This window comes from Mesoplodon densirostris, chromosome 13 (genome assembly GCF_025265405.1).
Source record: "Mesoplodon densirostris isolate mMesDen1 chromosome 13, mMesDen1 primary haplotype, whole genome shotgun sequence".
In the NCBI taxonomy this organism is placed as follows: domain Eukaryota; kingdom Metazoa; phylum Chordata; class Mammalia; order Artiodactyla; family Ziphiidae; genus Mesoplodon; species Mesoplodon densirostris.
Window position 1 is genome coordinate 49,487,701 of NC_082673.1, and position 26,238 is coordinate 49,513,938.

A 26,238-nucleotide genomic window follows, 5' to 3' on the forward strand; every position below is an offset into this window, starting at 1 on the left:
AAATGAGGGGTTCCACGGATGTAGAACTTTCAATACTAAAACCAAGATGGTTCTGGGTAAACTGAGATGGATGGTCACTCCAAGTAGGTTACTTCTCTTTAAAATAATGTTGTTTTCACAATGTGGCCATGCCTGTCTTATGCAGCTATTGTTGGAGATTCTGATACTGTGCTTTGTTCATCATCCTTGGAAGTCTTCTCAACAACTGGGCCTATTGTGTGGAATTCCCTGGTGGTCCAGTAGTTAGGGCTCAGTGCTTTCACTGTGTTGGCCTGGGTTCAATCCCTGGTCACGGAGCCAAGATCCTGCAAGTCATGCAAAAACAAAAACAAAAACAAAAACTGTGGCTATTGCAACCTCATATGTCTCACAGAGGAAATTCCTGGCAAGGTCTAATGTGGGAGAAACTGGGGAGCGAATGGCAGTATCTTCAGCATCTTTTGCAGAACCAATTCTTCTACCTCATTTTTCCCTAGAATATTACTGTCCTACAATCCTTCCCCTGTTCCACTCCAGAATTTACCATATACTCAGAGGCAGAGAACAGCTAGTATTGGATCAACAGCTGAGCAGACTTGTCACATGATTGCATAGTGCATTCTAGATTTGTTAGTTTGTTTACATATTTTGATACATAGTGTGTTCGATATATCTTTGGAAATATTTATTGGCTTGAATGAGTTAAGTGTTGCAAATGATCCTCATATCTTAGGAAAACTTGAAAGCTTGTGGAATTAGGAGTATCTAGTATTTAACTAACATCACTATATTATTAGATATGCATCGACAGCAGGGTTTTGAAAATGAAAAGAGAGAATTATATCCATTCAAAAATGAAAGGAGAAAATTTCTATTGATATATCTGGGAGAGTGAGACTAGTTCATTTTTGAAATTTTATCATACAAAATGTATTAGGAAATAAGAACACATAAAAATTCTTGGAAACATCATTACTTGGAAAGCCTTCTGGGAATGGTGAGAACTACCATTTATGAAATATTTGTTATTTGCCAGGCACTTGCTAACATTTTTGCTGTGGTTATTTCTTTAATTCTCACAATGATTATCTGAATAGGCATTATCATCCTCATTTTACAAATGAGTAACCTGAACTCAGAAAAGTTAATCCATTTAGTTAAAGTCACAGAGCTGATACTGGTACAGTGAGAATTGCCACTCTGCTGCCATGCCACTCTGCTCAGTCAGTTCTCCCTATTCATTCAGCAAGCATGAATGAATGTGTCCTAAGAATTAGGCCTGTGCAAAAGAGGAAATTTAGCAGGGATCATGAGAGACTTCATTTCTGTCTCTTTGAAACAAATACTTAATGCAAATAGTCCCTACATTTGTACATAATGCATCCTCAAAATATTTTAAAAAGCCAAACTTAAATCTTGGAAGAGAGCTTTCCTTCCAGAGAAATACAAATTAACATTCTTAATCTTTACCTTCTAAACACAATATGGAGAAGTTCTTTATAATAATATATACTGTAACTAGCTTAATCTTAATGAGTATCTGATTGAAACTAAATTTGATTTCCTTAGCCTTTGAACCAGAATTATTACCTTTTAGGTCAGTGGAGGATTTTGGTGGCTTAAATGTAAACCTAAGCAATGGAAAAAATGCATATTGCTTTTAAATTGGGGAACTCGATACCCCCTCACACATTTCACTTTATTGAGCATAGGCCAGTACATAATACAATTCATCTTGTTTCATTCTGTATCAACTACTTTTAAAGGGCCATGATGTGCCCTATTAAGTGTAAAAATTAATTGTGTTTTTCTCATATAATTTATATAGCCTTTATCCAAGATCATAATTAAATGTTAACTTGTATACTAACATACCTTCTTCAATCTTCCAAAATTTTACAAGGATAAGCAACAATACAATACTTGAATAAATACTTCATAGAAAACAAATAAATCATAGTGATCTTAAAAGGCTAATTCAATAAACTAATCTAATAAACCTAAGTGTCCATCATCAGATGAATGGATAAAGAAGATGTGGCACATATATACAATGGAATATTACTCAGCCATAAAAAGAAATGAAATTGAGCTATTTGTAATGAGGTGGATGGACGTAGAGTCTGTCATACAGAGTGAAGTAAGTCAGAAAGAGAAAGACAAATACTGTATGCTGACACATATATATGGAATTTAAGAAAAAAATGTCATCAAGAACATAGGGGTAAGACAGGAATAAAGACACAGACCTACTAGAGCATGGACTTGAGGATATGGGGAGGGGGAAGGGTAAGCTGTGACAAAGTGAAAGAGCGGCATGGACATATATACACTACCAAACGTAAGGTAGATATCTAGTGGGAAGCAGCCGCATAGCACAGGGAGATCAGCTCGGTGCTTTGTGACCGCCTGGAGGGGTGGGATAGGGAGGGTGGGAGGGAGACGCAAAAGGGAGGGGATATGGGAACATATGTATACGTATAACTGATTAAATTTGTAAAATAAAAAAAAAAATAAATAAATAAATTAAAAAAAAAAAAAAAAAAAAGGCTAATTCAATAAACTAATCTGATCAAACAATTGGTCTTATAAAATCAATCACATTTGTCTTCAAACAAAAAGACATAGAAAAAAATCATAAATGCAATATGTTTTCCATAGGGACTCAAACAGAGATTGATATATGAAAATAGTCCCTAAGAGAAAGAATAACTTCATTCTTAAAGAATTTCCACTAAAAAACAATGACAATTCTGTTTTCTTTTGGACTAGTTAAGCAACTGGCTGGGTACATGTAAATCGTTCTAAAACAGTTTATAGTTACAGTTCTGTAGTCTTTGTTTTTCATGTGTACATGGAAATGACAGTAATCCATATCACCCAGAAAACCTGGGCCAGAGCATTCTTTAAAATAAATCCTACTCTGAAACTCAGACTGGGGTTTCCATAGAGCAGTGATGATTGTCATCACCAGGTTATTATTATTTTTGAATAATGCAGGAAGGAACATATGCAATCCTTAGTTACCTCAGATTTCTAATTGGGAATGTGTTGCTGCATTAATTGTCATGTTACATATATTCTTTGTGACTAAATAGCTAAACAACCATCCAAAGTGATCCAAGGGAGCATTTCTTTTACATCTGGGAGAGATGCTAATGATGCTGACTTTCAAATGCACAGTACACCGAGACATCTAGCACATCAAGGGAATGGTAAGGAACATTTGTATTTGTTTTTATTCTGTTGAACTTAAGAAAAACAGTTATTTGGAAACATAAACTCATAAACATAAACTCAAAGGATCCTCTGAGATCATTAGCTCTGTGGCATTCAAAATGCTTTAGTAGTGTAATGAATCCTTTATTTCAGATACCACTTAATGGAAACCCCCACTAATTGAAATGAACACCAGGTAAATCAATTTTACAAGTTCAAAAAAGAACATTTACATAATATTAGGTTCCATCAACATGATAAAATATGGATATATATCCCACATACATATGCATGTGTATCTATTTCAGTTTAAACATTGTTTTTGAAAGATAAACCTGAGTCATATCCTATGAGGCATTTTTGTGGAATATAACAGTTCCTTAAAACAGTTTGAAAAATTCTAATGTAGTTTTTCCATCTCATTTTGAAGATGACGAAAATGAAACCTAGAGGCTGAACTGCTATTGTTCGAGAGTACATAATGGCAAAACCAAAACTCAAACCCAGGTACGCTGACTCTTATTAAAGGTAGAATGTTTTCGTTTGTATACATTGAGTACTCACCTTGTGTTAGGCACTTAACTTATTTAGTGTTTGTAACAACTGTATGAAGAATTAGTGCTATAATCTCCATTTTTACAGAAGCTGAAATTTATAGATGCTAAGTAATTGAGCACTTTAACAGAGCAAAAATGGTCAGAGTTTCATTGAATCCTATTTGTCTTGACACACATGCCTAGGCTTATGTCACATCTCTGATATTTGAATATACAATCTAAAGGGCCAGATTTAGGGTAGGGTGAATCTGTGGCTAGAAGTTCCTGGTCTCCATCTGTGAACCCTCTTTGACATGCTTTCAGTTAGGTAGATTCAGGAAGAAGATCCATGGACTGGCCCTGCCTTTCAAATTCTATTTAGCTCAGAATTGGACCCCCTTAAATGCCCAAATCTCCTATATAGGAGCCAGTCCTACTTCTGACTGTGCCAGAATTGTTGGCAAGCTGGAGAAGATATATATATATATATATATATATATATATATATATATATATATATATATATATATATATATATACATATACATATTACAAAAAAGAAAAACTGCAGATTTGGAAAGAATTGGGTCAACTTCTACAGTGGTATCATTGACAGTAATAAGTAGAAAATATTTCTGAGCTGAAATGAATATGACTATTGATAAAAGGGTCTTTGCAGTTCTCTTTTTGTGCCAAAACCTTCTGAGTATGTTTAAATCTTTTAAATCTACTGGGTTTAGTTCTTGCTTTTACTTAATACACATCATAAATCAAAATGCTCTCAATTTTATCAGAGCATTGACTACATGTAGTAATTAGCATTTAAAATCATCATCTGGAAGCCCTCAGGGAAATTTCATAGGTGAGATGATCCAACTACAGTCTCCAGCTGACTGTAGGTCAGAGGCATCAAATCACCCTCTATAATTGTTCTCTGGTAATCTCATCTCAGCTGATGAGAGGCTCAAGCCAAATTAGGTCGAATTACCTATTACTTCTTAGGAATACATTTCAGTCATGCACAGGTCAAATTGTACTGTCTGACCCCTGATTACCCAGAGGCTGCCTTTGCTAGAAATACAGCACAGATCTGAGTTGTGTCAGTGAGAAGGGAGGCTTGTCCTGAGGGAACTGCCACTTGACTATGAATTTTCTTAAAACAGCTTTTAAAGATAGCCCTGTGATTTGTATTTAACATTTAGAATGCTAGACAGAGGAAGAAAACCAACAGTCTCAATGTCATATGTAAGCAAATGATGAAATACGAAAGTCTCCACTTTTCAAAGTTTAAATGAAATAAATGATGATAAAAAATTTAAGTCTATTTTTAAAACTTAATAGCTCATAAGGAATTTTAGACAAAAATAGTCATTTGAAGAAGAAAAACAAGACAAAATCCTTATAATCCTCAAACAAACCAATAACAGATACTATTGTTATCTTCATTTTTCGTTGTTGAGGTTACTGAAACATAGAAAATTTCAGTAACTGCTCAAGACCATACAACTATTTTAAATATGTAGTAGTTGGGCCAGGAACTCTGCATGTTTAATAAAAACACTCCCATGATTCTAATGCATGCACTTAGGAAGTAACTGGTTCAACCTTTTCTTATAGAGAGATTGGGACTCGGTTAAACAGGTAGGATGCTCATGCCTTCCCATATCTCATCCTGCCCTTGGACTCAGGTGTCTTTTCTGTGATCATAAAGCTGTATAGCACAAGGTCATGTGTTCTTTTTCTCCAAACAAGTGTACTTTCAGTATAAGAGGGTGGTATTGAGAAACAGCTTCTCATTTTACCTTACCCTCAAATGTAAAGGAGAACTGATCTAGTAATACTGTAGGGAGTCCTCTACTCTATGTAATGTTTATCAAAATATAGTTGATGTGGGGACTTCCCTGGTGGTGCAGTGGTTAAGAGTCCACCTGCCAGTGCAGGGGACAAGGGTTCAATCCCAGGTCCAGGAAGATCCCACATGCCATGGAGCAAATAAGCCCATGCACCACAACTACTGAGCCTGCGTGCCACAATTACTAAAGCTCATGCTGCTAGAGCCCGTGCTCCTCAACAAGAGAAGCCACTACAGTGAGAAGCCTTCTCACTGCAACAAAGAGTAGCCCCCACTTGCCACAGCTAGAGAAAGCCTGTGCACAGCAATGAAGACCCAACACAGTCAAAAATAAATAAATAAATAAATAAAAATTAAAAAAATATATATATAGTTGATGTACAATATTAAGTTAATTTTACATGCACTACATAGTGATTTGATGGTTGCATACTGTTCATTATGAAATTAACAATATGATAGGTCTAATAAACACCTGTCTCCATACAAAGTTATTATAATATTGACCATACGCTATATGCTGTATACTTCATCTGCATAACTCATTATGTAACTGGAGGTTTGTATGTGTTAATCCCCTTCACCTGTTTTGTCCATCCCCTCATCCTCCTCCCTTCAGTTTTGTGAAAAATGCCACTGGTATTTTGATAAGGATTGCATAAATCTAGATTGTCCTGGGGAGTATGGTCATTTTAACAATATTAATTCTTCCAATCCATGAACATGGTATATCTTTCCATCTCTTTGTGTCATATTCAGCTTCTTTCATCACATTTTACAGTTTTCTGAGTACAGGTCTTTTACCTCCTTTTTAGATTTATTCCTAGGTATTTTATTCTTTTTGATGCTCTTGTAAATACGATTGTTTTCTTAATTTCTCTTGCCAGTTGTCCATTCTTAGTGTAAAGAAACACAACAGATTTTTGTATCTTACTTTTCTATCTTGCAACTTGTTGCAAGATGTTGATTCATACTTGCATCCCTGAGATAAATCCCACTTGATCATGGTGTATGCTCCTTTTAATGTATGTTGAGTTTGGTTTACTAATGTTTTGTTGAAAACTTTTGCATCTACTTTCATCAGTGATGTTGGCCTGAATTTTCCTTTCTGTGGTATCTTTGTCTGGCTTTGGTATCAGGGTGATGGTGGCCTCATAGAAAGAGTTTGGAAGTGGTCCTTCCTCTGCAATTTTTGGGAATAGTTTCAGAAAAATAGGTTTTAACTCTTCTCTAAATGTTTGGTAGAATTCAGTTTTGAAGACATCTGGCCCTGGGCTTTTGTTTGGTGGGCATACTTTTATTACTGATTCAATTTCATTACTGTTAATTGGTCTGTTCATATTTTCTTTTTCTTGGTTTAGTTGGGAAATTGTACATTTCTAGGAATTTGTCTATTTCTTCTATGTTTCCCATTTTATTGGCAAGTAATTGTAGTAATCTTTTATGATACTTTGCATTCATGTGGTGTCAGTTGCAACTTCTTTTTCGTTTCTGATTTTATTGATTTGTTCCCTCTCTCTTCTTTTTTTCTTAATGAGTCTGGCTAAAGGTTTACCAATTTTGTCTTTTCAGCTTAGTTTAATTGATCTTTTCTATATTTTAGTCTCTATTTCATTTATTTCTGCTCTGGTCATTTTCATTTCTTTCTTTCCACTAACTTTGGGTTTTGTTCTCTTTTTCTAGCTTCTTTAGGTGTAAGGTTAGGTTATTTGAGATTTTTTCTTGTTTCCTGAGGTAGGCTTGTATCACTATATACTTCCCTCTTAGAAATGCTTTTGCTGTGTCCCATAGATTTTGGATTATTGTGTTTTTATTTTCATTTGTCTCCAGGTATTTTTTTACTTCTTCTTTGTTTTCAGTCTTTTAATATGCTCTCTTCCCCTTTCTCTCTCTCTTCTTCTGGACCCCTATAATGGAAATGTTAGTACACTTGATGTTGCCCTAGAGGTCTCTTAAACAGTTCTCACTTATTTTTATTCTTTATTCTTTTTTCTGTTCAGCTTCAGTGATTTCTACTACTCTGTCTTCCAGCTTGTTGATCTGTTTCTCTATATTATCTAATCTACTGTTGATCCCTTCTAGTGTATTTTTTTAAATTTCAGTTATTGTATTCTTCACCTCTGTTTGGTTCTTCTTTATATGATCTAAATCTTTGTTAAAAACTTCTAACTTTTTACTCTGTTCATTCCATTTTCTCCTGAGTCTTTGAACATCATTATAATCATTATCTTGGACTGTTTGGCAGGTAGATTGCTTATCTCCATTTCAGTTAAATCTTCTTCTGGAGTTTTATCATGTTCCTTCATTTGGAACACATTCCTCTGTCACCTCATTTTGCCTAAGTTTGCTGTTTGTACTTCTATGTATTTTGTAGGTTGGTTACCTTTCATGACCTTGGAAAAGTGATCATTTGTAGGAGATGTCTTATGCATTTGAACAGCACACTTTCCTCCAGTGACCAGAGCTATATGCTCTAGGGGTGCCCCCTACATATGTTGCATGGGTCCTTCTGTTATGGGCTGACTACTGGGGGCTGTCTTATAGACGTGGTTCATCCCTGTTCTGATTGGTTGCAAGGCCCTGTCCTGTGAGAAGACTGCCAGGTGCTGGTAGGTGGGGCTGGATCATGAGGTGGATGGTTGTGGAGCTCTGGGGAGGAGGTCCCTGTTCTAATTATTACCCACTGGTCTAGGGTGTCCCAAAGCTGGTGTCATTCTGACAGTGAGTGTGGCCAGATCCCAGGGTAGCTGGCTGAGGGGCCCAAGGTATCTTGAAGCTGGTGTCAGCCTGGTGGTGGGAGAGCTGAGTCTTGACATGGCAGGCTACAAAGCTGAGGTAGTCCTGGCGCTGGTGTCAACCCACTGGTTGTGGGACCAGAACCAGGGGATCCTGGAGCTGGTGTCTACCCACTGATGTGCAGAGCTGGATATGAGGGTCTCTGGCTGCAGGACCTGGGGTCCCAGATCTGGCATCAGTCCACTGGTGGGCAGTGTTAGGTTCCAGGTGTCCTGGGGTTAGTGTCAGCCACTACTGGGTGGAGCCAGATCTTGGAGTTCCTGCCTGCATGACCTTGAGGATCACAGAGTTGGTTTTGGCATGTTGATATGTGGGACCAGTGTCCAGGGCATCCAGTGTCTAGTGTTGGCTCACTGGTGGAAAAAGCCAGGTCCAGGGTCTCTGGTGCCAGAATCCTGGTGGTCTTAGAGCTTGTATTAGCCAGCTGGTAGACACAGTGGGATCCAGGTTGTCCTGGGTTTGGTGCCTTCCCACTGGTGGGTAAGGCTGGTCCCAGGGCTAGTGCCAGCTCATTAGTGGGCAGGGTTGTGTCCCACATTCTCTGACTGCAGGGCCCTGCGTATCCTGGGGCTAGTGCAGGTGCACTTGGTGACCAGAGCCAGGTCCAATCTGGTGGATAATCTCAGGTCCTGGAGAAGCTGGGAGTTTAGGGGTCTTAGGCAGCCAGCCTGCTGGTGGGTGAAGCTGTGTCCCTGCCCAGCTAGCTGTTTGGCCTGAAGTGTTGGAGCATGTGAGGTTTTGTTTGCACCCTTTAAGAGTGGAGTTTTTATTTCCTACAGCCTTCTGGCTCTCCAAAACATAAGCCCCAATAGCCTTCAAAACCAAATCTTCTGGGTGCTCATCTTTCTGGTGCAGGGCCCTCAGTCTGGAGAGCCCTGTGTGGGACTCAGATCCCTCACTCCTTGAGGAGAACCTCTACAATTGTAATTATCCTCCTATTTGTAGGTCATCCACCCTGGAGTATGGGCCTTGACTATACTGTGTCTCCACAACTCCTACACATCTTGTTGTGGTTCCTTCTTTATATCTTTAGTTGTAGAAGATGTTTTCTACTAGTTTTCAGGTCTTTCTCATCAAAAATTTCTCTGTGGGACTTCCCTGGTTGCACAGTGGTTAAGAAACTGCCTGCCAATGCAGAGGACATGGGTCCAAGCCCTGGTCCGGGAAGATTCCACATGCTGTGGAGCAAATAAGCCTGTGTGCCACAACTACTAAGCCTGCACTCTAGAGCCAGTGCTCCAAACAAGAGAAGCCACTGCAGTGAGAAGTGTCCACACTGCAACAAAGAGTAGTCCCCACTCACCACAAATAGAGAAGAGTCCGCCAGCATCAACAAAGATCCAATGCAGCCAAAAATAATAAAAAAGTAAATAAATAAACTTAAAAAAATAATTTCTCTGTAAATATTAGTAATTTTGGTGTACCTGTCAGAAGAGTGAGCTCAGGTTCTTCCAACTAAACTATCTAGGCCACTCCCTGTCCTCATTTTTTTAATCCTTTTTTGTTTTCTTTTTTTCTGTTCAGCTTGGTAGATTTTCACTACTCTGTCTTCCAGTTCACTGATTCATTCCTCTGTATCATCTAATCTATTGTTGATTCCTTCTAGTGTACTTTTTATTTCAGTTATTATATTCTTCAGCCCTGTTTGGTTCTTCTTTATATTTTCTAACTCTTTGTTAAACTTTTAGCTATGTTTATCCTTTCTTCTCCAGAGTTCATTGAGCATTTTACCATCATTGTCTTGAACTCTTTATTGGGTAGCTTAATTGCCTCCACTCACTTAGTCCTTTGAGGTTTTATCTTTTTCCTTTGTATGGAACATATTCCTTTGTCACCTCATTTTGCCTACTTCTCTGTGTTTAGTTGTATGTAGTAAGTAGGTCTGTTATGTTTCCTATCTCGGAGAAATGGCCTTATGTTAGAGATGTCTTATAGGGCCCAACAGCACACTACCTCTGGTCTCTAGAGTTATATGATCTAGGAGTGCCCCCTACGTGAGCTGAGTCAGCCCATCTGTTGTGGTGGGGCAAACTACTGCAGGTGAGCTGGTAGAAGGAGCTGGGTGCTGGCCCAGTTAGATGTCAGGCCCTGCCTTGTGTGAAGGCTGTCAGTTGCTGTTAAGCAGGGATGGATCCTGGTACACCTGACTACAAGGTATGGGGAGTCCTGGGGCTGGTGTCAGGCTGTTGGTGGTTGGGGCCAGTTCCTGTCATGGCTGGCTGTAGGGCCCAGGGGTTGCAGAGCTGTTGCTGGCCTGCTGGTGGGTGAGGCCATGTCCAGGTATGATTGGCTGTGGGCCCAGGGGGTCCTGGGGCAACTGGTTGCTGGACCCAGGGGATCTGAGGGCTGGGGCTGTCTTGTTGCTGGGAGGCACAGGTTCCAGCATAGCTGGCTGTGTAGCCTGCTAGTCCCAGGGCCTTCTGGGTTCCAGGTTCTGGCTGGCTGGTAGGTGGTGCTGGGTGCTGGGATAGCTTGTTGGGAGCCTTGTGGGAGGCTGGGGTTGGTGCCAGCCCACTTGTGAGTGGGGTTGTGTCCCCATGAGACTGGATGCTTGGACTTTGGGGTACCTGGTCTGGGTACTAACTGGTTGGTGGGTGGGGTTAGGTCCCAGCATTAAAAGGCTAGAGGGAGGACTAGTACAAAATGGGACTTGCCAGCACCAGTGTCCTTGTGGTAGAACAAGCTCCCAGAAGTGGATGCTACCAGTGTTTATGTCTCCAGGGAGAGTCTCAGTGGCTTCCTGCCTTCCTGGGAGGCTTCTGCAAGATTAGAAAGTGGGTCTGACCCAGGCTTCTTTCAAATTACTGCCTCTGTGCTGGGACTCAGATCATGTGCGATTTTGCATGTGCCATTTAAGAACAGAGTTTCTGTTTCCTACAGCCATTCAGCTCTCCCATAGGCAATCACAGGTGGCCTTCCAAGCCAGATATCTGGCCTTTATCTTCCCGAGGCAAGACCCCCGGTCTAGGGACCCTGATGTGGGGCTCTGATCCCTCATTCCTTGGGGAGAACTTCTGCAATTGTGATTATCCTCTTCTTTGTGGGTTGCCTACCAGGGTTGTAGGTCTTGACTATACAGTGCTTCCTCCTCTCTTACTTGTCTCATTGTTGTTCCTTCTTTATATATTTTGTTGTAGAAAATCTTTTCTCCTAGAATTCAGGTCATTCTCATTGATAGTCACTCTGTAAATAGTTGTAATTATGGTGTGCCCATGGGAAAAGGTGAGCTCAGGGTCTTCCTACTCTGCCATTTTGACCAGTAATCTTTATAATTATTTTTTGTTAGCTGGATATGATGTACTGTTAAAAGGAATTTCTATAAATAGGCCTTTAGTAACATGGTGGTGAGATTCGGGGGAGTATTCTCTAGCTCTATAATTTGGTCTCAGTCTTTGAGTGAGCCTATGACTCTAGAAAAGTGTTTCTCAGTTTTTTCTTCTCTACCCTTAGGCGGGACATGATGGTTAGAATGGGTTGGAGTTGGGTATTTCTTTTGCCTTGGTCAATTAGGCTTTGATTTTACAATTGACCTTTGAACAACATGAGGGGTTAGGGGTGCTGAACCCCTGCAGAGTCAAAAATCCACATTAAACTTTTGACTCCCTAAAACATTACTAATAGCCTACCATTGACCAGAAACCTTAGCAATAATATAAACAATACTTATTTTATATGTTATATGTATATCTACATGTAGTTTATGCATTCATGACATACCTTTTTTCTTTTCTTTTCTTTTTTGATATTTCTAGGCTATGTCTGTTTTGGGGAGGTTTCTTCAAATTGCCACAAATCTACAAAAAAAATTAAATGTATTTATTGAAACAATCTACATATAAGTGGGCCCACACAGTTCAAACCTGTGTTGTTCAAGGGTCAGCTGTACCTCAGGCATGTTACACTCTCATTAATTGATTTCCCCTGAGGGCAGAACTTGTTAAGATGAACAAGTTGTTAAGATGTTGTTAAGTTGTTAAGATGAACAAGTGGGGCTTCCCTGGTGGCGCAGTGGTTGAGAGTCTGTCTCCTGATGCAGGAGACACGGGTTCGTGCCCCGGTCTGGGAAGATCTCACATGTCGCGGAGTGGCTGGGCCATAATATATAATGATACTTACTGAAACTGATATGGGGCATTTGGGTAATTAGGAATCCATTAGCATATTTTTCTGGAAGCCTTGACTACAAAATGAAGACAGTGGATTTGGACACTTTCAGCTATGAAGAAGTTGTTTGGATATTCATCTTTATGCTGAATGGAATATGCTTATTTCATCTCTGCAGCTTCCCATATACCATTTTCCCACCTCTGTTTTGTGTTTGGAAAGACATTTAGAAATTAAAACTCAAGTTAAAAAGTGAGTGACGGGCTTCCCTGGTGGCGCAGTGGTTGAGAGTCTGCCTGCTGATGCAGGGGACACGGGTTCGTGCCCTGGTCCGGGAAGATCCCACATGCTGCGGAGTGGCTGGGCCCGTGAGCCATGGCTGCTGAGCCTGCGTGCCCGGAGCCTGTGCTCCGCAACGGGAGAGGCCACAACAGTGAGAGGCCCGCATACCACACACACAAAAAATTAAAATTAAAATTAAAAAAAAAGATGAACACAGTGCTCTTGTATATTCCAAAAAGTTCATTTATCCTTCCCCAATCAGAAGCCTATGGGGATTTTCTGATATTTACTTTGGGATCCTGGTCAAGCTCCTGGAGGTAAACTTCACAATATTGTGGGACTCCCCTATGACTGTGTCCCCTAGAGTTTTTAACTCAATATCCACACTGAACCTCCAGCAATTCATCAATCACAGTCCAGCTTTTCTATCCCACAGTAGTTCCCGTGGCAGTTTCCACTCATGAATCTCTGCTCTGGGAAGCTACAACTCTGTGCATTTGCCTTTCAGTATCTCCAGTCCTGGGATGACATTTTGTCCTGTGTCCCTGTGTCTTCCCCTTTCTTATGGATTGAAAAAGTAAAAAAAAAAAAAAAAAAAATCTGTTCAGCTTTTTACTTGTTAGGACAATGTGGCGATTTCCATGCTCTTTACAGACAGAATTGGACTGAATTATTATTTTAACCCATAAACTTTGACATCATTTATATTTGACAATGTATTTTCTTTACATATTTTTTTCTCAGATTCTGATGCTAATTTTACCTGATTGGAATATATTTTCTATTTTCAGATTATTAGTGAATATATTTATAATTTAAAAAAATTAAGCCATTTTTATAAGCATAATAACTTAGGTTTCCATCTGGTGTGAGATGAGAAATTTTATCCCCACTTTTTAAAAACTTTTTTTTTATATTTTTATTTTTTTAATTTATAGAATATAGGATTTAGACATAGATCATAATTATAAAATTAATGATTTGATGCAATCTATTATTTTCTTTTCTAGGATAATGTCTGATATTTGCATTAAACTTTAATACCATATTAGAAATAATCATTTAGGCTTAACTATGATTATCCATTTCACTGCTCACTTTTAATCTCATATAATAACTTTTTTATTTTTTTAATTATTTTATTTTTTCTTCTGTTAGCTGCAAAATATCTTTAGTTAATTATTCCAGGAGGAGTATGTGAGGAGTATACTTTCTGAGTCCTTGCATGTCTGAGAATGTCTTTCTGCTTCCTTATTACAGGAAAAACTGGGGACAGAATTCTTGCATTAAAAACCCTTTCTGCTCAAAGCTCTATGGATGATTACTACCTCAAACTGTGCTTTAGAGGAAAGTAAGAACAGCTTAGTTTTTGGTGTTTAATTAACAACTAATTTTTGTGTGTGTGTGAATACATATAACATTTTATGTTTAATTCTTGAAAAAGAAACCAGCAATGCCAAGGCTCTTTTTAGTTCCTTGAAGCCTTCCCTTCATTAGATCTGTGACTGAATACTTTTTTTCATCTCAGGAAAGTTTTCTACTTTTCCCTTGTCTGTTACTTTGCACCATATGATCTGGTGTTTCTTTATGAGGTTATTATTTTGCAAAACTTGGATGTCTTAAATCTATACTTCAAGTCTTGTAGTTTTCTTCTCTTTGCCTGTAAGTTTTGAAAATATTTCTTTTATTTTTAATTTTATTTATTCACTATTTTTATTTTTGGCTGTGTTGGGTCTTTGTTGCTGTGTGTGGGCTTTCTTTATTTGTGGCAACCAGGGGCTACTCTTCATTGCGTTCCATGGCAATGGTGCCTTCTCTTGTTGTGTAGCGTGGGCTTTAGGCGTGCAGGCTTCAGTAGTTGCAGCCTGCAGACTCAGTAGTTGTGGCTCATGGGCTCTAGAGTGCAGGCTCAGTAGTTGTAGTGCACAGGCTTAGTTGCTCTGTGGCATGTGGGATCTTCCCAGACCAGGGATCAAAGCAGTGTCCTCTGTATTCATAGGCAGGTTCTTAACCACTGTTCCACCAGGGAAGTCCTGAAAATATTTCTTAAGTTTATATTCTGCTTCACTAATTTGATTATTTTTAGTATTATTTCTGCTATTAATTGATCCCATTATGGAATTCAGTAATTATTCAAAATGGATTTTGTGTTTTAGTCTTTTTTTTTTTTTGCTAATTCTTATAGGAGGAGTTCCATGGTTACACAGTATTGACTCATGGTAAAGTAAACATTGAGAGATTCTGTCTGAAATTGGTTCAGCCTGAAACCTTTATATCAAGATGAAGGGAGATTATATTTACTGTAAAATTACAAGAACTCTTCGGAGAACCTTCAGTCTTTGGAGAAAGGAGATGGAGCCAAGGTAACAGGCAGCTTCAGCAGGGAGCCCCTCCTCTATGTAGAAACATTGCTTCTTTGTTCTTTTCTGTTCTGACATGGCCATTTGCTCAGTAACAAGCTGAATTAATGTCTATCCTCTGTCTATCTTAGGTGTCTGGGCCAGAGTGCTGCCCCAAGCTTTGTTTGTGGTTGCCCCATGAGTAGGGCTGCCGGATTTAGCAAATAAAAATACAGCAGCTCAGATAAATTTGACTTTCAGATAAACAATTACTTTCTTTGCATATGTCACAGATATTGCATGAGACATAATTATACAAAGAAAAAAAAATCTTTTGTTTACCTGAAAGTCAAATTTAATGTGACATCCTATATTTTGTCTGGCAACCATACCCATGAGACACTGTCTGCTTTTGCCCTTTCTGAGGTAAGGAGGTGTTAGAACAGAGCTCTTCAAGGATTCCATCTAATCCTAAGGATGCTGTTCTTTCATAGGGTTGCATGATACTCCCCTTCAGTTCTTCCTTCATTCAGGCCCTATCTGCATTCTACCTGGTGGAAATCCCTTGATATTTCATGTCAATTTCAGATGTGACATATTATAGGTTCCAGAACTGAACTAATACAGCTTTCCCACTACTTTTATATTTCAATGGTAATCAAGATTCTGGAGGTGTGTGTGTGTGTGTGTGTGTGTGTGTGTGTACCTGAGGTGAGGAGAAGATGACTGATAAAAGGAAAGTTAAATGCCTGTGCTTACATTTTCATTGTACTAAAACTTTTTGTCATGTCTAATTCAATTTTCTAGAGCTCTCATACCTCACTATATAACACCACATTAAAAAATTTTTGTCAAATCAAATTGGACAGAATGAGTTATGTGGTTGGTTAAACTATGCCATCTTAGGCTCTATCTGATTTAGACTGAGACGAATGGCTTTTCCCAAACTATCCTCCTAGAGATTTATTTTCCCCTCCCCTCATTCTCTTCTCTGTTTACTACTTTACCACTTAAGATTATCTACCCCTCTGGGAAGTTAATAAACCAAAAGAAGATAAAAGCTCTATGTGAAACTGCTTATCAAGAGAAAGCAATCATACCAACTTTTATTGAATATTTAATATATGCCAGCCTAAGTGTTTTAGATACACTACCTCACTTAGTCTTCTCTACACTGTATTAACCCTCTTTTTCCTGGTGAGAAAACACATAACCAGAGAGAATAACAGACTTGTCATAGGCCACACAGTGAGGTTTGAGTACACTTTTTCTACTCTACTATATCACTCCAGAGATATTTATTTTCAATTGCCCCTTTTAGAGACAGTTGGAATTTTGTTTTGGCCAGCTCATCAATTCTTTTCTACTTCAATTTCTCAGAGAGACAACTCTGGGCTTAGGGATTAGTATATGCTGCTGATTTCCATTAGCCATATCTACAACCAGGTGCAGATAGCCGTAAAATACAACTTTCTCCTTCCTGTAGTTGTTAAAGCATTACCACCTGCAGAAGTTCTTTTATCCATTCACCAACTCATGTAGCATCAAATGATAACTTTATGGCCTAAAAAAAGTACTAAAATATAGAATTCAGAAGGGAATTCAGAGATAAAGCATGGCAAGGAGCCAGTTCCCAAAGCAAAGTGGCTCAGAGGAAAATCCCTAGTACCTGCTAAAGGCTGGAATAACTTTGTGCACTGGTGGCTCATGTTAATTTCAGGAAATCCCCTGCAATTTCCAATAAAGGTGTATCAATGGCCCACATGTCTTCAGTTATTTCCACTGAAAGTAAAAAATTTCCAATGCAGTAACTGTGTGCAGTATGTGATATTACTGCCACATTAGCTTGTGATGAGACCGAGTCCTTAACTCATGCCACCATAGTGCATTTCCAGTGCATCCTGCCCATCATGAAAATTTCTGACTGTATATTCTGCTCATTATTAAAATAGAGGTCACGAGTAGTACCACCTAGACCCAATAAATGCCACATAAACATTCTCATATAATTTCACCAAATCATTTCACTTTTTTTTTTTTTTTTTTTTTTTTTTTGCGGTAAGCGGGTCTCTCACTGCTGTGGCCTCTCCCGCTGCGGAGCACAGGCTCTGAATGTTCAGGCTCGGCAGCCATGGCCCACATGCCCAGCTGCTCCGTGGCACGCAGGATCCTCCTGGACCGGGGCACGAACCCACATCCCCTGCATTGGCAGGCGGACTCTCAACCACTGCACCACCAGGGAAGCCCTCATTTCACTTTTGACACTTCCCATCAAGCCACTGCATAACTGCAACCTTGTATGGACAGATATAGACACATAATGTAATTGTTTCATGAAGAAGACAAAATTTCAGAGGAGAGGGTTCAAGAATGAGAAATAAACAATTACTAACTGAGTGCCTAGTGTGTCCAAATTCCATAATACCCAAACAACCCTATGAATCATGTTCTGTTGCTCTCTTTTTTTCCAAATCCAAGGATGGAAGAGCAGAGAAGGTACATTATGTCCTAAATGTAACATAGCACATCACAACATTATCTAACTCAAAGTTAATCTGCCTCTAAAGTTCTAAGTTTTTCCACTTGAACCACAAACAGCCTCCATTTCATTATTTATAAGACTTCTCTCTTCTAAAGTAAACTGCCATTCTTGCATTCATTTTAATCACTTTAAGTTTTAATTTAAAATATTTATTGGATTAGCAGAGTCTGACATGGATGCATTTATGCAAAGAACCACATTCTGCAATTTACTGCTTGCATAGTCAAACAAAAATCAAACAGAAAGATATCTAACAAGTACAATTTGTTTCACTCCTTTTTTATAAATGCTGAGTTACTTAAACCCAAATTTTGATTATCAGTTATAGAGATCTGATTTAGGTTTATATCAACAATCAACCACACACAAATGAAGAGACAAAGAAGAGTGTAAATAAAGGAGAGAGGAAAAGCTCAGATTATTTTTCTGTTCTATATCTGTAGCCAGAATTATTTCCCCTGTGGCCCAAAGAAGAAATCCAATATTTATCTTATTTTCTGTAAACAAGGGAGACCACAAGAGGCTGAGATGAGCAGGTGTCCATTACTAAAACTCAAATGAAACATCTCAAAAATTAGACTCCTTGACTTCAGTGGGAGTTTGATAGCAGTTAGCCAAACCTCAAATTTGATGTAATAGAAATGTTACATACAAATATATATTTGAGGAGACATTAAAAGCAAAACAAATGCAATTTTAGGAGTAATGATTAAACTATAAACTAAGGTGAGACAAGTGCATAAACTCATCAGTTTTATTCTCTAATTCACATTTCATGTTTTTCTTTGTTCATTTTTACTTCTTAGAATCAGGCTCTTTCCAAGAGATAAAAGTTGTACATAGAATGAGATCTTAAACCAAAAAACATGAAATATTTGTGATTTAAATTGAAAGTAGTATCAGTCAATAATAAAACTTAATGGTATCTTTCACATAAAGAAGTCTTTAAATACTCAAATAATAATAGCTAATATTTATTAAGCACTTATGATGGGCCTTGCCTAGGGTGAAATGCTTTACATGCATTTCATGGCAATCCTACTGTCTAGCCACCATTTCAGGATTAATAAGGAGAAAAAATCCTTCTCTTTAAGAGGAGCTGATTGAAAAAAGGCAGCCAGCACAGCTGGACCCAGGAACATCTCTCTTCATGTGAAGTAGCAAAGAGTTTCAACAGCTTCCATAGCAACCCAGTGTTTATGCAACTGAGCTCAATAATAGTGAATTGTCCTATTCACAATATGAGTGATGGTATATGAAAGAGAGCCAACCAGAACTTAGATTCCATTTCATGATTAGGGGCTCTGTTCATGTGTTAACATGTTCACCCACTCATTCACACATTCAACAGGCATTCATTGGGCACCTTCTATGTACCAAGTGCTGAGCTAGCTGATGAGAATACAAAGACAAAATGACACAATTCCTGTTCCCCAGGAGCTCCCAGACTAGTTAGTGAAAAAGACAAATACTAGAACAGGTCCCAATAAAGTGTAGGTGTAAAACGTTGCAGAGGTACAGGTAGGAAGAAGGGGCTCACATTGGCAGGATATGCTAAGGGAAGGCAGAACTGGGTTGACTAGGTAGACAGAGGAGAAAATAATATTTCAGGCCACTGAAATAACTTTCACAAAGCATTTGGGCATGAACCAGCATAGTGTGTTTTGGGATCTATAAATAATTTGGATGCAGAGGGCAGCATGGACTGATTGTGAGGTGACTTATATGTATTTAAAGGGCTTAGATTTTTCCTGTAGTTGATTGGGAGTTAATGTAAAACTAAGTGAAATAGAACTATGATCCAATTTATTCCCTGGGAAAGTTAATTCTGGTGAAAATGTGGATAGGAGATTATAAAGGATACATGCAATATATTTTATGATAATTGTATATGAATGGGTTGTGCATTGAAAGAAAACTTTTCAGTGTTGCTAGTAAATGAATTATGTTATGAGACATTTTGATCTACTTTGGAAATCTTAACTATGTTTTATGTACATGTGTGTTTATGTGTGTGTGGGTAGACTTTTTATAATAAGTTCTTTTCCCTAGCATTATTGCCCTAAGCAGCAATCAGAAAACTGGAACTAATGAATTCTTCTCCCACTTGATCTTTTAAGCAAGGCACCTAAAGTTTAACTGAGACTAAAATAATTCTGACTTCTTCATTCCTATTACATAAAGGAAGATTGAAGTCATATCAAGCACCTTTCTGACCACAACAGTATAATACTAGAAATCAACAACAAGGAAAAAAAACTGCAGGAAACAGAAAACACATGGAGGTTAAACATTATGCTATTAAGCAACTAATGTGTCAATGAAGAAATCAAAGAAGACATTTAAAAATACATGGAGACAAATGAATATGAAAACACAATCATCCAGAATCTATGGGACACAACAAATACTGTTCTAAGAGGGCAGTTTATAGTGATACAAGCCTACCTCAGTAAACCAGAAATCTCAAAAAAAAAAAAAAAAACAACCTAACCTTACAACTAAAACAACTAGAAAAAGAACAAAGCACAAAATTAGTAGCAGGAAAAAAAATCATAAATATCAAAGCAAAAAAAATGAAGTAGGGCTTCCCTGGTGACACAGTGGTTGAGAGTTCGCCTGCCGATGCAGGGGACGTGGGTTCATGCCCCAGTCTGGGAAGATCCCACATGCCCTGGAGCAGCTGGGCCCATGAGCCATGGCCACTGAGCCTGCGAATCTGGAGCCTGTGCTGCACAATGGGAGAGGCCACAAGAGTGAGAGGCCCGCTTACTGAAAAAAAAAAAAAAGTAGAGACTGAAAAGAACAATGGAAAAGATCAATAAACCAAGAGCTGTTTGCTTAAAAATGTAAATAAAATTGATAAAAATTTTAGCCAGACTTATCAGGAAAAAAGAGGGAGGGCCTAAATCGATAAACTCAGAAATGAAAGAGAAGTTGTAACTGACACCACATAAATACAAAAGATCATAAAATATTACTACAAAAAATTATTTACCAATAAAATGGACAACTTACAAGAAAGGAACAAATTCCTAGAAATGTGCAATCTCCTAAGACTGAACCAGAAAGAAAGAAAAAATATGAACAAATCAATTAACAGTAATGAAATTGAATTGGTAATAATAATAATAAAAAAAGTCCAGGGCCAGATGGCTTTACAGGTGAATTCTACCAAAGATTTACAGAAGAGTTAACACCTATCCTTCTCTAACTATTCTAAAAAATTGCAGAGGAAGGACTGCTTCCAAACTAATTCAATGAGGCCACCATCACCCTGATACCAAAACCAGACAAAGACACCAGAATAAAAGAAACTACAGGCCAATATCACTGATGTACAAAGATGCAAAAATCCTCAACAAAACATTAGCAGACCAAATTCAACATTCATTAAAAGAATCACACCATGATCAAGTGGGATTTGTCCCAGGGATGCAAGGATGGTTCAATATCCACACTCAACCTGAAACCATAAAAATTATAGTAGAAAACATTCTCTTTGACATTGGTTTCAGTATTTCTGGAGGGATATATATCTTCAGGCAATGGAAACAAATGCAAAAATCAGCAAATGGGACTACATCAAACTAAAAAGCTTTTGTACAGAAAAAGAAACTATCATCAAAACAAAAAGGTTGCCTACTGAAAGGGAGAAGATATTTGCAAGCAATATATCTGATAATGGGTTAATATCCAAAAATATATAATGAAATCATACCACTCAACATCAAAAAAAAACAAGCAACATGATTAAAAAATGGGCAGAGGATCTGAATAAATGGTTTCCCAAAGACGACATGCAGACGTTCAAGCAAGTGAAAAGGTGCTCAACATCATTAATCTTCAGGGAAATGTCAATCAAAACTACCGTGAGATATCACCTCACAAATGTCAGGATGGCTATTCTCAAAAAGACAACAAATATCAAGTGTTGGTAAAGATGTGTAGGAAAGAGACCCTAGTGCATTATTGGCAGGTACATAAATCTGTACAGCCACTATGGAAAACAGTATGGAGAGTCCTGAAGAAATTTAAAATAGAACTACCATATGATGCAGCAAATCCACTCCTAGGTATTTATCTGAAGAAAAGAAAAACTTTAATCTGAAAAGATATACACACCTCTACATTCACTGAAGCATTATTTACAATAGCCAAGATATGGAAGCAACCTAAGTGCTTTCAATAAATGAATGGATAAAGAATATGTGGTATATATGTAACTCAATCATAAAAAGGAATGAAATCTTGCCATTTGTGACATGAATGAGCCTACAGGGTATTGTGCTAAGTGAAATAAGTCAGACAAAGAAAGACAAATATCATATGATTTCTCTTGTACGTAGAATCTAAAAAAAAAAAAGCAAATGAACACACATGACAAAAAAGAAACAGAATCATAGATACAGAGAATATCTGGGTGGTTATCTGAAAGAAGGGGGCTGGAGGGTTGAATGAAATAGGTGAGGGAAATTAAAAGGTAAAAACTTCCAGTTACAAAGTAAATGAGTCTCAGGGATGAAATGTGCAGCATGAATAATATAGTCAATAGTAATATAATATCTTTGTAAGGTGACAGATGGTAACTAGACTAGTCATGGTGTTCATTTTGTAATGTATAGAAATAACAAATTCTATGTTGTGAACTAGGGACTAACATAATGTTGTAGGTCAATTATACTTCAACAAACAAACAAACTTATAGAAAAAGAGATCAGCTTTGTGGTTACCAGAGGCAGGGAATGGGGGTAGGGAGAATTGAATGAAAGTCATCAAAAGCTACAAACTTCCAGCTATAAGACAAGTAAGTACTAGGAATATAATGTACAATATAATTAATATAATTAACACTTGTGTATGTTATATATGAAAGTTGTTAAGAGAGTAAGTCCTAAGGAAAAAATATTTTTTTCTTTTTCCTTTATTTTGTATCTGTATGAGATGATGGATGTTCACTAAACTTATTGTGGTAATCATTTCATGATGTGTGTAAATCAAATCATTATGCAGTATACCTTTAACTTATACAATGCTGTGTGTCAATTATATTTCAACAAAACTGGAAGGAAAATAGAAAATTACAAGGCATACCAAGAGACAAAATATCATAAGTTGAAGATACAAAGCAAGCATCAGAATCAGACTTGGCAGGGATGTTGGAATTATCAGACCATTCATTTAAAATAACTATGATTAATACACTAAGGGGTCTAATAGATAAACTATACAATATGCAAGACAGATGAACAAAGAAAGCAGAGTGATAGAAATCCTAATTAGGAACTGGAAATAAGTGCTAGAGATAAAACTGTAATACAAATAAAGAATGCCTTTGATGGGTTTATTAGCAGACTGGACATGTCTGAGTAAAGAAACTCCGACCTAGAGCTTATATCAATAGAATCCCTGAAAACAGAAAAGCAAACAGAACAAAGAGTGAAGAACAGAACCAAATATCTGAGGAATGTGGGACAACTATAAAAGATTAACATATACATGATGGGAATACTAGAAGGAGAAGAAAAAGAGAAATGAACAGAAGAAATATTTTAAACCATAACGACTGAGAATGTCCTCCAAATTAATGTCAGACACCAAACCACAGACCCAAAAACCTACACATCAGCATATCATTTACAAAATATGAAAATCAAGATAAAGAAAAAAGTCTAGAAGAATCCAGGGGGGGAAAAACACTTTACCTATAGAGAAACAAAGATAAGAATTACATCTGACTTCTAAGAATAGTGAAATATATAATGTGTTGACAGAGAAAAAAAACCCACCAACCTAGAATTCTCTACCCTGTGAAATTTTTCTTCAAAAGTGAAGTAGATATAAAGGCTTTCCCAGACAAACCAAAAGTTAGGGAATTTGTTACCAGTAGACCTGTCTTGCAAGAAATGTTAACAGACATTCTTTAGAAAGAAGGAAAATAATACAGGTCAGAATCTCTGGTCTGCATTAGAAAAGTAAAGCATCAGTGAAGGAATAAGTAAAAATAAAGAATTTTAACCTAACAGATAACAGTTTGTTCAAAATAATAATAGCAAAATGTACTTGATTATGTATGTTTATGTATATATTTCATAGTACCTAAAGGAGTTGAAACCATGTTCAAGGATGTTTATAGCAGCTTTATTCGTAATTGCCAAAACTTGAAAGAAATCGAGATTTCCTTCAGTTGATAAGTGAACACATAAACTGTAGTATTTACAGACAATGGAAAATTATTTCATGGTAAAAATAAATGAGCTATCAAGCCATGAAAAGACATTGAAGAAACTTAAATGCATATTATTAAGTGAAAGAAGCCAATCTGAGAAGGCTATATACTATATGATTCCAACCATGTGACATTCTGAAAAAGGTAAATCTATGGAGACAATAAAAAGATTAGTGATTGCTAGGGGTTGTGCAGGGTGGGATGAATAGGCAGAGCAGAGAGGACCTTTAGGGTCATAAAAATATAATGACAGGCTTATGTTATTATACATTTGTACAAATGTATAGAATGTACAACATCAAGTATGAATCCATAGGTGAACTATGGACTTTGGGTGATAATAATGTGTCAATGTAGGGTTATACCTGATTTAAAAAATGGACCATTCTGGTGAGTGATATGGATAATGAAGGTAGCTAGGGGGTATATGGGAAATCTCTATACTTCCCTCTCAATTTTGTTGTAAACCTAATACTACTCTAAAAAATAAACTCTTTAAAAATATTAATGATATTTATCACTAGGTATTACATTTGTAATCTGAAAAAAAAACATCATTTCAGAAAAACTACTATCCTGTATACTAGAAACAGAGATGGGTAAGCCCCAAACAGCCTCTGTGGCCCTTAGATTATTTGCGAATGCCCAGACTCTTGCTGAAGAGATTGTAGATACAACTGGATAGACACTGGCATGGTTAACGTTCTTCTCTGACATCACACTAGTAAATGTATCAATGATTGCAAACCTAATTGATTCTGTCTGTTTAGGAGGCATAAGTTTCCTGGTACTGCTGTTTCCATTTTTCCAGCTTAAAACAACTACAGTGCCTTCTTGCACAGTAGTAGGAAATTTTTGAAAAGATTCTCCTATTCCAGCACCCAATCCATCAGTTTTGAAGGTAAGACACAGTGATGAGCATTCCAGGGTGTGTTGTGTTAAGGTCCCTTCAAAAATGACCTCTCAGTAAAACCTATATTAGGTAAAGTGTCCTTCACTTTCCCCTTGACAGTAGACTTGTAGCCTGTGAGAGCAGTCATGGCTGATCACAAATAATTCATTTTATATTAAGTGCTAAATTCCATAGTAGTTCTTAACAACAAGGGACTCTCAAAGGGCAAAAGATTGAATAAACTTAAACTTCAAGGAATAGTGAGCACTTACTTGCAGCAATCAATAGCCTTTTACTATGGAGAGCAACAAAACCTTTTGGCTTCCTGACTACAAGTCAAGTCTCTGATCCCCATTCTAACCATCATTCATTTTCAGGGCACTTTGATTCTGTGCTTCTCATGTGGAGGCAACAAGTTGCTGGCCCCTGTTTGAACTCAAGTCCCATGGAGAAAAAGATTCCCCAACAGAGAAAATAAATACTTCCTAACTTCTTTGTTTGTCTTCCAGGCTCCCAGTGGGCACAGAACTCCTGCTCCCTCTGGGTAGCACTCTTCAACTCTCCCTGCTAATTAACCTCTCCTACAGGGTTGCCAAATGAGCTGCTGACAACCAGCCCTGAGCAACTAGAAAACACCAGGACAGCAGACTGAATTGTTAAATTTGTCCATTAAGTCTAGGAGCAGAGAGCGCCTTTGGAGTTTTACTTGAATGCAATAGTGTTAGGTTTACATCATGGTCAGAAGAGGGAAAGAATTTTTGCCATACTTGCTCTCTAACTACCAACAGGATACAGTTTTTCAATATTTTTTCATGCAGTGAGGAGGTGATAAATAGTAGTAATTGGACTTGAGATCTTTTTACAACAATAAATGAAAAAGATTCTGAGAAATATTAGGGATGCTACTGAATTTTCAACATTTCTTCCTCCCCTTCCTTAATATAAATGGATCCCAAACCAAAAGCCAAATGGCCCTTTTTTTGCTTTAGCTGAGTAAGGTGTGAGGGTAAATATGCACGCCTGACAAGTTATGGGGGCCTAATAAATATTTAAGAAGAACAAACATTTGTTAAAACACATAGTTGAACATCTATGTGGTATGAGAATACCACAATTTTCAGAATCTCCCCTCCAATGATATAAAAACAAATCAACTGTGAACAATTTACTTAAAAGTAAACTTTAGTAAAACCAATTAAGGAACAGTTTTGTTTTAAAATAAATGAAAATCAATTTCCAGTCTTAGGTATGTCCAGATGGATAAATATATTTTTGTGACCTTCAAAATTAATGTTTCTTTAAGTCAAGGTCACCTAAGCATTTTCAGTGGGCTGAGTATCCGAAGGATCAGTACATGGCCATAAACATTTTATGAAACTCAGAAATGTTGATGTCTGCTTCATTTAGAGCCAAAAAATATGCTTTCTTCTTCTTTTCTACCTGCCTCACTTCCATCACTTACATACAC

At 37.5% G+C, this 26,238-nt stretch overlaps 1 long non-coding RNA gene across 1 annotated transcript in view; it reads left to right on the forward strand.

Annotated features, from left to right (window-relative positions):
* The first annotated feature begins 3,632 nt into the window (after positions 1-3,632).
* Positions 3,633-26,238, forward strand: part of LOC132500974 (uncharacterized) — a 76,291-nt gene continuing 53,685 nt past the window's right edge. Inside the window, exon 1 of the long non-coding RNA XR_009534103.1 lies at positions 3,633-3,705. This is a non-coding gene — a long non-coding RNA (uncharacterized LOC132500974). The remainder of the gene's footprint in view (positions 3,706-26,238) is intronic.